A 15372-nucleotide genomic window follows, 5' to 3' on the forward strand; every position below is an offset into this window, starting at 1 on the left:
GTCACCGCCGGAGCCGCCATCGCCGTCGGGAAGCCTCACGTCGACGACCGGAGGTGAGAAAGATCGGATTTAAAGGGGAAGAAATGAGGGTTGTTAGTGGGTTTTCCTTCCCCTGTTTCGGGGAAGTTTTTTTTTTGTGAAATCCGGTCGGCCGACGGTGGCCGGCCGGGGTCAATCCGGCCGAAACGGGTTCGGCCGGAGATGGGCGAACGGGGGGCCGGGCTTCCCAGCCCGAGCTCCCTCTCTTTCCTCTTTTTCTTCCTCTCCTTCTCCTCTTCTTCTTCTTCTCTTTCGCCGCCCGTGAAGGTGGGATGGCCGACGGCGGCTGGCCGAGCGCCGCCGCCGAGGGCCACGGTCGGCCGCCGAGGGCCGACCGGAGCCACCAGCCACCCCCCCCCCCCTTCTTCCTTTCTTCTTCTCCTTCTCCTTCTTCTTCCTCTTCTCCTTCTTTTTCTTCTTCTTCTTCTTCTTCTTCTTCCGGCTGGGTGCTTTCCTTGCATCATTTTCCGTGCCCTGTTGTTGTCTCAAACCAGACACAAATGAACTTTGGGTGTTTCCCCTTGCATCGAATTCCGTGCCTAAATTGTGAACCGGACTTGGACCGGGTTCAAACTGTGAACCGGTTTCATCTATGCTGTGAATGAGGTTTGATCCAAGTTGAATGAATGGGTTTTGTTATGGTCTGATTGAACCAGTGATCAGTAGGATGGATTGAGTTTGAGTTGAATCCGATTGGATCTATGGGCTGGGTTGGGTTGGGCCCGAAATCTGATCTGAACCTGTTATCCGGTTTGGTTCAATTGGGCCTAATCTATTTTGGGCCACAATTGACTTGGGTTTAAGGGATTCTGATTTTAGGGTATATGTTTGATTTTGGGGGCCCATTCTTGGATTTATGAGCTTAGGAGTTTAAGGGGTTGAAATTAGTTTAAATTATGTTTCTTAATTAATTAAATAATTAATATTTATGTTTAATCAGGGGTTCGTGATATCTGTGGCAGGGATTTTTAAGCGAGTCTAGGTAGGTGACCTATTGCTTTAAAGTAGAATTTTAATATGTATCTTGCATATGTTGATGTTATGTTTTATTATTGGCATTATGTGTTAGATTTAAAATTAAATATTTAAATTTCATAAATTGTTATATGCTTTACTGATGGGAGTATGATTATGACTTTAATTTGGAAAGTTGATTTATTGATTTTTAAAATCCGCGTGACTATAGTCTAGGCCCCGCCAATGGGATGATACGTTGGCCCTGTCGACTTGTACTGAGGAACTAGTTCCGACACCGCGACCACCGGTGATAGAATAGTGGCGGCACAGGGGTGCGTTTTGCTCTTCGGAACGGCTCGGTGGAGCGTGAGTTTGGCACCAGGGGGTGCGGCACAGTGGTGCGTTGGCTCAGTGGAGCGGCTCTTCGGAGAGTTGTATTGGCACTTCGGTGTAACCATGCCACTGGGTGATGTGGCCGTAGTCATGCGGTTGAGTTATTTTGAGTCTCGGATTGGGTTTACAGATTATTGTGTGGATTTTTGGATTTATGTGTTTAGCTGCTTTTATATGCATTATGACATGTTATATGATGACTTTATTGCATGATGTTGCCTACTGAACTGTTAGCTCACTCCTACTATTTACATTTTTTTTACAGGTGATGATATGTGACTATGGGGATTACGGGGTGGAGTGATCATGATGTAGTTAGCTAGTAGATATTGACTTTTTCTTTTGACTTATGTATATATGGACATTTGAATTGAAAGTTGGAATTTATCTTTGTTTAGCTATTGATGTGGAATCTGATTCATCTGCCTTGCGTGCCTGCGGGGTTCGCCCTGCAGGTGCGCGGCGTCTGCTCGCGCCCCGGGCCCCGGGTTCGGGGCGTGACAGATTTATTGGTATCAGAGCATAGGTTAAAGATCACTAGGGACATTAAAACAAAATCATAATAAATATAATAATAAATAATAATAATAATAATAATAAAAACTTAGGAATATAGGGACACATGTGAAGAAATGAGAGTGGGGTAGAAAATCTTATGGGTCGGTGAATCTAACACTAATGATGTGTATTCGGAAAAAAAAAAAAAACACTTAGGAATATAGGGACACATGTAAAGAAATGAGAGTGGGGTAGAAAATCTTATGGGTGGATGGATCCAACACTAATGATGGTTATTTAAAAAAAAAAAAAAGAAAAAAAGAAAGGGAATATAGGGACACATGTGAAGAAATGATAGTGGGGTAGAAAATTTTACAGTGGATGGATCTAACCCTGATGTTGTGTTATTTGTGTATGTATCAGCATGCCGCCCCGCCGTGCACGTGTGGCACCTCGCCGCCTGATCGAGACTATTGGAAGTGATCCAGCCACTTCTCATCCGACTGAGAGAGTCCAGGAGGATGAGGCTGATCAGACAATACTGGATGGACCAGATCATGGCCAGGAGAGCAGGATGGGAGGTCCGACCCAGGTGATGGAGCTGATCAGAGAGGTTGTTGGGTTAGTTCGACAGCAGAGGGGACCACAACAGCTTTTTCCCTCTGCTAGTTCTTTGGATCAGGGGAGGAGTATAGCAGAGTTCAGGAAGTTAGCTCCTCCGGCCTTCAAGGGAACTACCGATCCCCAAGAGGCCGAATGGTGGATAGATGAGATGGAGAAGGCCTTCAGGGCCATGGGTTGTACTGAGGAGGAGAAGATCAGATTTGCCACCTATATGCTTCAGGACCGGGCTCATCATTGGTGGGAGTCTGTAGAGAGGACCATGATGCAGGATGCAGGATCTGTGACCTGACCGGGATTCCGCATGGCCTTCTACTCCAAGTATTTCCCTTCCAGTCGTATCAGGGAGCTGGAGAGGGAGTTTCTGAGTCTCTCTCAGGGGAGTATGACTGTGGAGGACTACGAGGCTGAGTTTGATTGGTTGTCCCGTTTTGCACCATCTCTTGTCCAAGACCCTAAATCTAGGATGAGTAGATTTGAGGAAGGACTGAGGCCTCGCCTGCGTCAGGGTTTAGCTGCTGTTCACTCGACTGATTATGATGACCTAGTTGACAGAGCTAAAAATATGGAGATCATCTGGAAGGAGACACAGGATGCTCAGAAAGGGAAGTCGAAGAGGACCAGGGACTTTGATTTTGACGGTGAGCGGCATCTGCGCCGACCTATGCAGTTCCGTCCAGGAGCAAGGCAGCGAGTTCCATGTGGGAGGACTGCACCGGATCGCAGGGGGATATCAGGAGTGTGCTTCAGGTGTGGCCAGACGGGACATAGAGCTGTTGAGTGTCGTCAGACACGGCCTGATATTGGAGCATGTTTCAGGTGTGGTCAGCAGGGCCACCGGATAGCTGAGTGCCCTCAGACTCAGACTTTTTCTGGAGTTTGTTTCGGGTGTGGTCAGCCGGGTCACAGGATTTCCAGTTGTCCTCGTACTAGATCTGTGCAGAGGCCACCGAGCGCTAGGGCTCCTCAGCGACAGATTCCCCCTGATCCAGCACAGATTTTTCAGCCAGCCGCTCCCAGACAGCAGACAGGAGGAGGGTCTCGCACCCAGGGACGGGTATATGCACTGACACAGCAGGATGCTCAGGCATCCAACACGGCAGTGACAGGTACCTTATTAGTACATTCTACTTATGCATATGCACTATTCGACTCAGGGGCCACACACTCTTTTATTTCATCTACATATGTGCATAAGCATGATATATTTTGCTCACCCTTGGAGAGGGAATTATGTGTTAGTACCCTAGCTGGGGGTAAGATGATCACCTCACTGATATGCAAGTCTTGCCCAGTAATTGTAGAGGGTAGAGACTTGAAAGCTGACCTTATTGTCATGGACTTACATGAATTTGATTTAATTCTGGGTATGGATTGGTTAGCTATATATCACGCTACCATTGACTGCTTCTCGAAGCGGGTGACTTTCCGAATCCCTGACATTGAAGAGTTTTATTTTGTGGGTGATGGAGGGTGTGTCTCCCCTCAGATAGTGGCAGCCTTACAGGGTATTCGGTCTCTCAGGAAGGGGTGCTCTGTGTATATGGCAGCCGTCATGGATTCTGAGCAGTCGGAACAGAAAATTGAAGACATACCCGTGGTCAGGGAATACCCTGATGTTTTCTCTGATGAGCTTCCTGGTTTACCACCAGTTAGAGAGGTGGAATTTGCCATTGATCTAAACCCTGGTACGGCACCCATATCTAGACCTCCTTACAGAATGGCCCCTGCTGAACTAAAAGAACTGAAGGAACAGTTGCAGGAGCTATTGGATCTGGGTTTCATTCGACCCAGTGTCTCTCCTTGGGGTGCACCAGTGTTATTTGTGAGGAAGAAGGACGGCAGTATGAGGCTATGCATTGATTTCCGACAAATTAACAAAATGACTATCAAGAACAGGTACCTCCTGCCCCAGATTGATGACTTGTTTGATCAGCTTCAGGGTGCCCAGGTGTTTTCAAAGATTGATCTGCGATCTGGATATCATCAGTTGAGGATAAAGGAGTCTGATATAGCCAAGACTGCCTTCCGCACCAGATATGGCCATTATGAGTATCTGGTGATGCCTTTCGGGTTGACAAATGCTCCAGCTGCATTTATGGATCTGATGAACAGGATATTTAAACCTTTCTTGGACAAATTTGTAATTGTGTTTATTGATGACATCTTAATCTATTCCAAGAGTCATACTGAGCATGAGCAACACTTGAAAATTGTTTTGGAAATTTTGAGACAGAATCAATTGTATGGGAAACTGAAGAAATGTCAGTTCTGGCTGGATCAGGTGATGTTCTTGGGGCATGTGGTATCTAAAGAAGGAATTATGGTTGACCCGAAGAAGATCGAAGCTGTAGTTGACTGGAGCAGACCGACAAATGTATCAGAGATCCGCAGTTTCCTTGGATTAGACGGCTATTACAGAAGATTTGTAGAAGGCTTCTCTAGTATTGCTGGGCCCTTGACTCGACTCACTCGCAAAGGAGTGAAATTCGAGTGGTCGGATCAGTGTGAGAAGAGCTTCGAGGAATTGAAGCGCCGGCTAGTGTCAACACCTATTTTGACTCTGCCAGTCACGGGTGTTGATTATACTATTTACAGTGATGCCTCCAAGAAGGGTTTGGGCTGTGTGCTGATGCAGAATGGAAAAGTTATTGCCTACGCCTCTAGACAGCTCAAGCCTTATGAAGAAAACTATCCCACACATGATATCGAGCTTGCAGCAGTTGTATTTGCTCTGAAAATATGGAGGCACTATTTGTATGGAGAGACATGTCAGGTATATACTGATCATAAAAGCATGAAATATCTCTTTACTCAAAAAGAGCTGAATATGAGACAGAGGAGGTGGCTGGAGTTGTTAAAAGATTATGATCTGACTATCCACTATCACCCTGGAAAGGCAAATGTAGTAGCAGATGCACTGAGCCGAAAATCTTCAGGAAATATTGCAGCCTTGATTACTACTCAGAAGGATATTCTGGAAGATCTGAGGAGAGCAGAGATAGAGATGTATCTACATGAGGCTACTATGAAATTGGCAAACTTGCGAGTCCAGCCTACACTTATTGATAGAATTAAGGCAGCGCAAGTTGATGACCCTCGACTCCAGAAGATCAGGAGGGATATCGAGTCTGGTACACAGTCAGATTTTCGTATACATGAAGATGGCTCTTTGAGGTTTATTAACAGAGTCTGTGTTCCAGATAATCCTGGTTTGAAGAAGGAAATCATGGATGAAGCTCACAGTACGGGATATACAGTGCACCCAGGCAGTACCAAGATGTACAAGGATCTGAAAGCGGTGTTTTGGTGGAATAACATGAAGAGGGAGATTGCCCAGCATGTATCTCAATGCTTAACTTGTCAGCAAGTTAAGATTGAGCATCAGAGACCAGTAGGTATGCTACAGCCTCTGCCGATTCCAGAGTGGAAATGGGAGCATATCACTATGGATTTCGTATCAGGGCTACCTCGTACCCTTAGAGGTCATGATTCAGTCTGGGTGATCGTAGACAGACTGACCAAAACAGCTCATTTTCTGGCAATCAAGACTGGGATGACACTGGAGAAGCTGGCAGAATTATATATCGAGCAGATAGTACGGCTGCACGGAGTTCCAGTATCCATTGTATCAGATAGAGACTCCCGGTTTGTGGCACATTCTGGGGCAGCTTGCATAGAGCTTTGGGGACCACCCTTAGCTTCAGTACAGCCTTTCATCCACAGACAGATGGACAGTCTGAGAGGACCATCCAGATTCTAGAGGATATGCTGAGAGCCTGCTCTATTGATATGAGGGGCTCTTGGGATCATCACTTGTCACTGGTAGAGTTTGCTTATAATAATAGCTACCAGGCAAGCATACAGATGGCTCCTTATGAGGCTCTATATGGTAGGAAGTGCAGATCGCCTATCTGTTGGGATGATGTGGGGGAGAGGAAGATCTTGGGTCCAGAGATGGTGCAGCAGACAGTGGAAAAGATTTAGTTGATCAGAGAACGACTCCGAGCAGCTCAGAGCAGACAGAAAAGCTATGCAGCTATCAGGAGGCGGGAATTGGAATTTCAGGTCGGAGATCATGTGTTCCTCAGAGTATCCCCTTCTAAAGGGATCATGCGGTTTGGAGTTCGAGGCAAGCTCAGTCCGAGATATGTGGGACCCTTCGAGATTCTCGAGAGAGTTGGATCTGTTGCTTATAGACTGGCACTTCCACCTGCTCTATCGGGGGTTCATTCTGTTTTTCATGTCTCTATGTTGAGGAGGTATATTGCTGATCCCAGTCATGTGATTGAAGTGGCACCTTTGCAGCTCCGCGCAGATCTTTCTTATGTTGAGCAGCCTATCCGTATAGTGGATAGGAAGGACCAAGTTTTGAGGAGGCGCACGATTCCTTATGTAAAGGTGCAGTGGAGCAATCACAGTGAGAGAGAAGCCACTTGGGAGCTGGAGGAGGAGATGAGAGAGAAGTTTCCTGCCTTGTTCTCGGATTGAGGTATGTTTTAATTTCGAGGACGAAATTTTTTTTTTTGTTGGTTAGAGTGTAAAGATCTGAATTTTGGGCCTGTTATTAGGCCCAAAGAACTGAAGTCGGCAATGGATGCCGACTTCAGTTCGCTCTTCGTGTCGCCCCACGAAGACCACGCCGGCCGAACGGCCAGCGAAATCACCGCAAGCCCCCCCTCTTCCCTCTCCCTCCCTCTCTCTCTCTCCCTTCGTGAACTATCAGAGGAACCCCTCCCTATTCCTCTAAAAAAAAAGAATCTAACATTTCCTCCTCTAACTCTTTCCCCTTCCTTGAGAGCCGCGGCCGCTGCCGTCACCGGAGCCCCGTCACCGCCGGAGCCGCCATCGCCGTCGGGAAGTGTCACGTCGACGACCGGAGGTGAGAAAGATCGGATTTAAAGGGGAAGAAATGAGGGTTGTTAGTGGGTTTTCCTTCCCCTGTTTCGGGGAAGTTTTTTTTTGTGAAATCCGGTCGGCCGACGGTGGCCGGCCGGGGTCAATCCGGCCGAAATGGGTTCGGCCGGAGATGGGCGAACGGGGGGCCGGGCTTCCCAGCCCGAGCTCCCTCTCTTTCCTCTTTTTCTTCCTCTCCTTCTCCTCTTCTTCTTCTTCTCTTTCGCCGCCCGTGAAGGTGGGATGGCCGACGGCGGCTGGCCGAGCGCCGCCGCCGAGGGCCACGGTCGGCCGCCGAGGGCCGACCGGAGCCACCAGCCACCCCCCCCCTTCTTCCTTTCTTCTTCTTCTTCTCCTTCTTCTTCCTCTTCTCCTTCTTTTTCTTCTTCTTCTTCTTCTTCCGGCTGGGTGCTTTCCTTGCATCATTTTCCGTGCCCTGTTGTTGTCTCAAACCAGACACAAATGAACTTTGGGTGTTTCCCCTTGCATCGAATTCCGTGCCTAAATTGTGAACCGGACTTGGACCGGGTTCAAACTGTGAACCGGTTTCATCTATGCTGTGAATGAGGTTTGATCCAAGTTGAATGAATGGGTTTTGTTATGGTCTGATTGAACCAGTGATCAGTAGGATGGATTGAGTTTGAGTTGAATCCGATTGGATCTGTGGGCTGGGTTGGGTTGGGCCCGAAATCTGATCTGAACCTGTTATCCGGTTTGGTTCAATTGGGCCTAATCTATTTTGGGCCACAATTGACTTGGGTTTAAGGGATTCTGATTTTAGGGTATATGTTTGATTTTGGGGGCCCATTCTTGGATTTATGAGCTTAGGAGTTTAAGGGGTTGAAATTAGTTTAAATTATGTTTCTTAATTAATTAAATAATTAATATTTATGTTTAATCAGGGGTTCGTGATATCTGTGGCAGGGATTTTTAAGCGAGCCCAGGTAGGTGACCTATTGCTTTAAAGTAGAATTTTAACATGTATCTTGCATATGTTGATGTTATGTTTTATTATTGGCATTATGTGTTAGATTTAAAATTAAATATTTAAATTTCATAAATTGTTATATGCTTTACTGATGGGAGTATGATTATGACTTTAATTTGGAAAGTTGATTTATTGATTTTTAAAATCCGCGTGACTATAGTCTAGGCCCCGCCAATGGGATGATACGTTGGCCCTGTCGACTTGTACTGAGGAACTAGTTCCGATACCGCGACCACCGGTGATAGAATAGTGGCGGCACAGGGGTGCGTTTTGCTCTTCGGAGCGGCTCGGTGGAGCGTGAGTTTGGCACCAGGGGGTGCGGCACAGTGGTGCGTTGGCTCAGTGGAGCGGCTCTTCGGAGAGTTGTATTGGCACTTCGGTGTAACCATGCCACTGGGTGATGTGGCCGTAGTCATGCGGTTGAGTTATTTTGAGTCTCGGATTGGGTTTACAGATTATTGTGTGGATTTTTGGATTTATGTGTTTAGCTGCTTTTATATGCATTATGACATGTTATATGATGACTTTATTGCATGATGTTGCCTACTGAGCTGTTAGCTCACTCCTACTATTTATATTTTTTTTACAGGTGATGATATGTGACTATGGGGATTACGGGGTGGAGTGATCATGATGTAGTTAGCTAGTAGATATTGACTTTTTCTTTTGACTTATGTATATATGGACATTTGAATTGAAAGTTGGAATTTATCTTTGTTTAGCTATTGATGTGGAATCTGATTCATCTGCCTTGCGTGCCTGCGGGGTTCGCCCTGCAGGTGCGCGGCGTCTGCTCGCGCCCCGGGCCTCGGGTTCGGGGCGGGACAGAAACATCGACACTTCGAGTTTGAAATATTCGGAAGCTGTATAACAAACTCCTCTAAAACTTTCTTCCTAAACCCAGCTGTTGCAGTATCCAATTATCCTAAGAACGGAAATAGACGTTTCAAACTCATTGGTACAGGACAACAGCATTATGACATAACTAAGATAGTATAAAGAGTAATCAGCACCATATGTGAGAATCGATATATGTATGTATTCATTTCAACTATTAGTGATGCACTATTGGATAAATTTATAAACGTATACAGAAAGAAACCTAAATAATATCTCCTAGCTAGCTTTTTGAATAGGGCACAAGATCGTTAGATTGACAGAGAAAAGGGAGGACACTTGTAGCAAGCAAACAAGATTTGTGTTACGACCTGCATTTAATTGTTATAGTTTATTATATTCACTATTCTCTATTATTTCTCTATGGGTGTAAAAAAAATCATCTTTTCTTATACATGACATAGGCATGATTTTCTCAAACTATGTCCAATTTTATTTTTCTTGTATGTGAAATTTATTTTCATTTCATTATTAAATCTCAATGTAATGTGCGCTCACAGGCTCCATGAAGCATTCTATAGAGATCCCAAACATGCAAGAAACAGATGGCTGCAACAAGGATTTGAGCTGTAGATGAAGCTAATTGAACAATATTTGTTGATTTGACAAAATCTGAAACTAAATGGATGAAGTTGAATCTTGTCCTTGTTAGAGATACTAGATTACATGTATTGTGTACAGTTGTTACATACCATTATTTATATACATACTGTGGTGCCGGGCTGCGTCCTGATGCCTTCATCCTAGTTTGGTTCCACAGCTTGTTGCAGAGTATCTGAGCCATGGAAAGTCACAAATCATCAAATTAAAGCATGGATTTCCCAATGCCATTGGTGCTTGGTCTTGCCACTCTCCTTAAGCTCAGGTGCTCCACCATCAGCCTCTCAACCATCATGAACTTGTCTTCACCAAATAGCTCTTGGCTCCCGCTGTTGACAAACCCTCAAGGAATTTCTCCTTCAGTCCCATTGTTGAATTACGTCCTTTGCAAATTGGACTCACAGCTTCTCTCTTGACTGGATGCCTACAACTCTGCACCTTCCCTCACCAAGGCTAAGAGATCAACCTTAAATCTCTTCTTTCCCTTGTAATCATAGATTAGGTTGTCTTCCTCTAAAAAATTCCTTTCTGTTTGGGAGTTGCCATAACCACCCTGCTCCTTTATTTCAATGGTGAGAACGTTGTGCCCTCGAGAGCCGCCAAGCGTTTGACAGATTATCTCGAAGACATCTTCACTGTCCGAGTGTCCAGTGTGGTGCTTATTGTTCCCTTGCCTTAGGCCATCAACCACTATAGAAAAAATAGGTTTATCCGACTGTGATCTGCCGACGCTAGAAAAAAGCATCGGTAATTTAGTCACCACGCCAAAATTTGTTGACTTTTTTTACTAGCATCGGTATATTGTGACACTTAAAAGTGTCAGAAGTAAAATAAAATTTTCCTTCCGGCACTTTTTGGTAAGTGTTGTCTGGAATAAACTAAGAAAGCATTGTCAGAAGCCATGGGTTCCCTAAATCCCCAACCCCTCGCTCGACCTAGCATCGATCGATCATCCCCATTTCAGCCTCTTTGGTGCCCAAATCGACCAACCGACCCGCCGAGCTACGCCTCCGCCCATCCATGCAGGTCTCCTTCTCCTCCTCCCCCTCCCGGCGCCTCCTTTTCCCTAGCCAACTTTCTCCTCCTCCTTGGTGCCCATACCCACCACCAATCCGCGGTGTTCTTCGAAGATCCGGCCAACCACCCTCCTCCGGTCGACTGTCTCCTCCGCTGCAGATCTCAGCCGGCCTCACTACAGGAAAAACTATTTTTTCCGACTTTTGTCTGCCGACGCTAAGTAGAAACGTCGGTAATTTTTACTAAGCGCTAAAATTTGCCGACGTTTTTAAAGAGCGTCAGTAGGTCTGACTTCCGGCGATGCTTATAAGCGTCGCTAAAGGTTCCGCCGACGCTTATAAGCGTCGTCGCAAGCTGTAGCTTGGGCCGACGCTTTTAAGCGTCGGCGAAAGCAAAAAATCCCAACCGAAGCCATCTCCCTTTTTTTTTTCTTTTTTTTTCTCCCAATGACGCTTTAGAAAGCGTCGTCGGAGGCCATTATCCCCCCTCCCCTCTCCTTACTGCAAATTTCTCCCGATCCCTAACCTATCCAGCCGCCCCCCTCCCCTTCTCTCTCCGCCGCTCGCCCCCTCCCCCCTCCTCTCTACAAATCCCCTCCCCCCTCCCGATCCCTCAAAACCCCTCCCTTACAAATCTCTAACCCCCTCCCAATTCTCGATCAAATCCCTTCCAAGAAGCGAGAGAGAGAGAGAGAGAGAGAGAGAGCGGCGTCGGCTTCATATATAGTTCGATGGAGCTTCTTCCCTCTTCTCCGGCGTCAGGTTCATGCCTTCTCAGGCCACCCAGGCCCCCGATCCCTCCTCTTTCTCCCCCGCCAAGGTACCCATCGCCTTTCTCTCTCTCTCTCTCTGTAGAGATCGCGATCTCGATCCGTGCCCTCCGGTCCTAGCAGTCCCGCCCGGAGCCGGAGTCCGGCTCCCCGGACTGGATCTGTGCTGGCCTCGCCCGGATCGAGCTCCTACACGCCTCCCTCAACGACCTCCACCAGCTCCCCCAGGCCCAGGACACCCTCCGCCGCCGCTCCTCCACCCCCTAGACCGACCGCCTCCTCGACGACTTCCTCCGCTTCGCCGACGCCTACGGCTCCTTCCGATCCGTCCTCATCTCCCTCAAAGAAACTTAGTCCGAGCTCCAGACCGCCATCCGGTGGCGCGACGAGGCCCGGGTCGCGTCCTCCGTCCGGTCCCAGAAAAGAATCCAAAAAGATCTCGCCAAGCTCGCCGTTTCCATTCAAGAAGCATCCAGATCGCCCGCCCCCGCACTGGCGGCGGATGCGGTGGAGGCGGAGATGGCGGGGATCATGAGGAGGCGACGGTGGCCACGGCGATGGCTTCGGCGGTGGTTTTCCAGATTGCCCCCCTCAGGTGGCGGTAAAAAAAAAATATTTTTATATATTTTTTTTTTAAAAAAAATTTATGACGATGCTTTAAAGCATCGCTAATTTAACTGCTAGACGGATTTTAGCGACGCTTAAAAGCGTCGCTAAAAATAACTTTTAGCGACGCTTTTCAAACGCGTCAGCAATTTTTTTTCCACCCCGACATCGCCGACGCTTTGAAAAGCGTCGGAAAGAAAATTACCAACGCTTATAAGCGTCGATAAAAGCCTCAAAAAGCGTCGCCAAAGCCTCTTTTTCTTGTATTGCCTTCCTCCATGCTGGTAAGTTTCTATTTCTAGAATATATTTCTTTCGAGTTATTACTTGGATTTTGGCCTAGAATTTTAAAAAATCTAGAAATTTCTTAAATTTCTACATGGTCTCCCTATCTTGCCCGTCCTACTTGATTTTCTAATATGGCTCTTTCTATGAATTTGAATGAGCTCTATGATGACCTGTGCGGGAGAAATTAAAACACTTTAGCTGGCACTCGGATGTCAACAACAGGCCAAAAAAAGTTGAATAAATGATTCTCGGTCTCCCAGTAGCTTGGAAATAGATTATGTTTGATATGGTTTAATATGTTGGGAAATGTAATTTGCTGGTTTGTCATCCAACTCTATATTGTGCCAGATTTAACTAGAAACTTCAGCAATTAAGGATGAATAGAAAAACATGTTGGTTTATATATTTCTAGAGAATGAGGGAAACAGTGTTAGCAGAAGCTCTAGCTAAAAGGTTGAGTATTTAGATGATTTGAGGGATCAGTATTGGGGTCTGCAATCAAATGTTTTCATCGGATCTCCCCAACTCTGATGTAGACAGAAGCTATAAATGAAGTAAAATCAGTGGAATAAGCAAAAAAAAAAAAAAAAGGAATAATACTTTTTATGTTCTTCAACTTCTAAATTTTTTATCTTTTTCTTATAGATTTCTGATGCTTTCTTTATGCATAGAAATGACAATGATGATAATGCTCTTAAACTATTTATTTAGGAGTTTTATATATATATTTTTTATGTTTATTTTAAGTACATTCTAAATATAAATTGACAATGTAAATTTAATCATATTGGACAATATAAATATTTCGAATGATCAATTTAATTGTGACATGTGTTATTATATGAATTTTATGTGTATGTGTTTGGTAAATATAGACAGAGTTTTATTTTTTTAAATATTTTTTTAGGAAAAAATAACTCTTACAACGCTTTAAAGCATCGTTAAAAGATGTATTACCAATGCTTATAAGCGTCGGCAATTAGCAACACTTTTAAAAAGCATCGTCAAGTTAATTTTCAATGCCAACATAGACGACATTTTTGCGACGCTTTACAAAGCGTCGGGAATAACATCAAAAAGCATCAGCAATGCTTGATTTTTTTATAGTGCCTCCCAACTATATCAAAATCATTAACAACTTATTGTCATTTTAGTATTAAAATGTATCAACTTCAAAGGTTACTGCAAGAAGCGAGAACCTAATTGTTAGATGTATGCCCTAGAAGCCAATTTGGCTGACACATTGTTAATTCTAGGACATAATTTTATACTTGACTATTTATTATTGAATAAATAAAAGACATCTTTTTCATTCATATTGTTTATGTGTCTATGAATCGTCCAAGAATTAATAAGATGATGATTCATATTTTTAAGAGTTAAGAATTTGAGCCATGTATCATTGGTGATTAATTTCTAAATGCTCCTGATCGATGGATCATCACGAGGACGGTGATCGATCAGATAAGATCAGTGCACACATTGCTTTCCTTGTGGATGGACGAGACTCGAGTCCACAGTGTGGAAACACTGAAGTAATAGTGCAGGTGCTTGTTAAAGAACAAGGGTACTGAGCGTGACCAAGACAAGAAGTCACTTGGTTGTCTATCCACTCGTCAGTGACTTGTTTGATGTTGCAGTAGTGTGACTGGTCCTTTGACCTGCCGTACTTCGGCTACTCATGGTGAGGTTACTGTAGTTTGACTGCACATATACATGGTCTCTAGACATATGGGTCCATGCAATGTAGATTGGCTGCAATAGGTTCACTATAGGAGTAGGGTATGCACCTATATGGAATCTATCGACCTTGGTAGATAAGAAGAGATCTTATGTGATTTATAAGACGGAGTTCGTAAGACCTCGGCCGGGGCAGTATGTCAGTGGAGAAAGAGTTTTTCACTCTCGAACTTAAGTCGAATAAATCTTGACATATGACAGACGATGGAGTTTGACGACTTGTCCATGACCTCCGTCCTGTAGGGATCCACGATAGAAGGACTGTATCATACGATAACTGCACCTAGAGGTTCATCATTCCATTCTGCTGGGTAGCCACTACATGCTGCTAGGTGTCACTGGTGGATGGTGAGACTCACAGAGAATATCTTGATGATCGATAAACCCTAATGAGTTGAGTTGGAACTGTTCCAACCCATTGAAAGGAGTTTTCAATGATATTGTGATAGAGATCGCAATATATCTCACTACCAGACAGAATAGAACCTATGTGGTCACACACACTAGAGGTATTGACCGATCTGATGGTTGAAAAGTGATTATGAATCACGAGTAATCAATTCGATTGATAATCAGTAGAAGAAAAAATAATAGAAATTAATTAATTAGACTTAAACACAAATCCTACTTGGAGTATGATTTCTGGAGTCCTAATTGGATTAGAACAGCGAGTCCTACTTGGAGTAGAACTGGGAGTCCTACTTGGAGTAGGATTCCTACAATCCTAATTGAATTAGAATTTTGAATTCAATTTGGATTCCTACTTAGAGTAGGATTCCTAGAAGTCCTAATTGGATTAGGACTTCGGATTCAAATTAGAGTCCTAATTGGATTAGGACTAAATTGAATAAATCCTAATTAGATTAGGATTTCTTAAGTCCTAATTAATTATTAATTTAATAAATTAACAAGACTCCTAATTAGATTAGGCTTGAAGAGTTCAATTGAGTCATAATTGATTTGAGTTCTAATTGGATTAGGACTTACCTAGATTAAACCCAAATGGTTCATGATTTGGTTAAAGCCTAATGAGATTATGACTAAACCAAATAGGGGCCTCCTAA

Source organism: Phoenix dactylifera, chromosome 11 (assembly GCF_051530095.1).
Source record: "Phoenix dactylifera cultivar Ajwa chromosome 11, Ajwa_hap1_PhDact_Kaust_v1.1, whole genome shotgun sequence".
In the NCBI taxonomy this organism is placed as follows: Eukaryota; Viridiplantae; Streptophyta; class Magnoliopsida; order Arecales; family Arecaceae; genus Phoenix; species Phoenix dactylifera.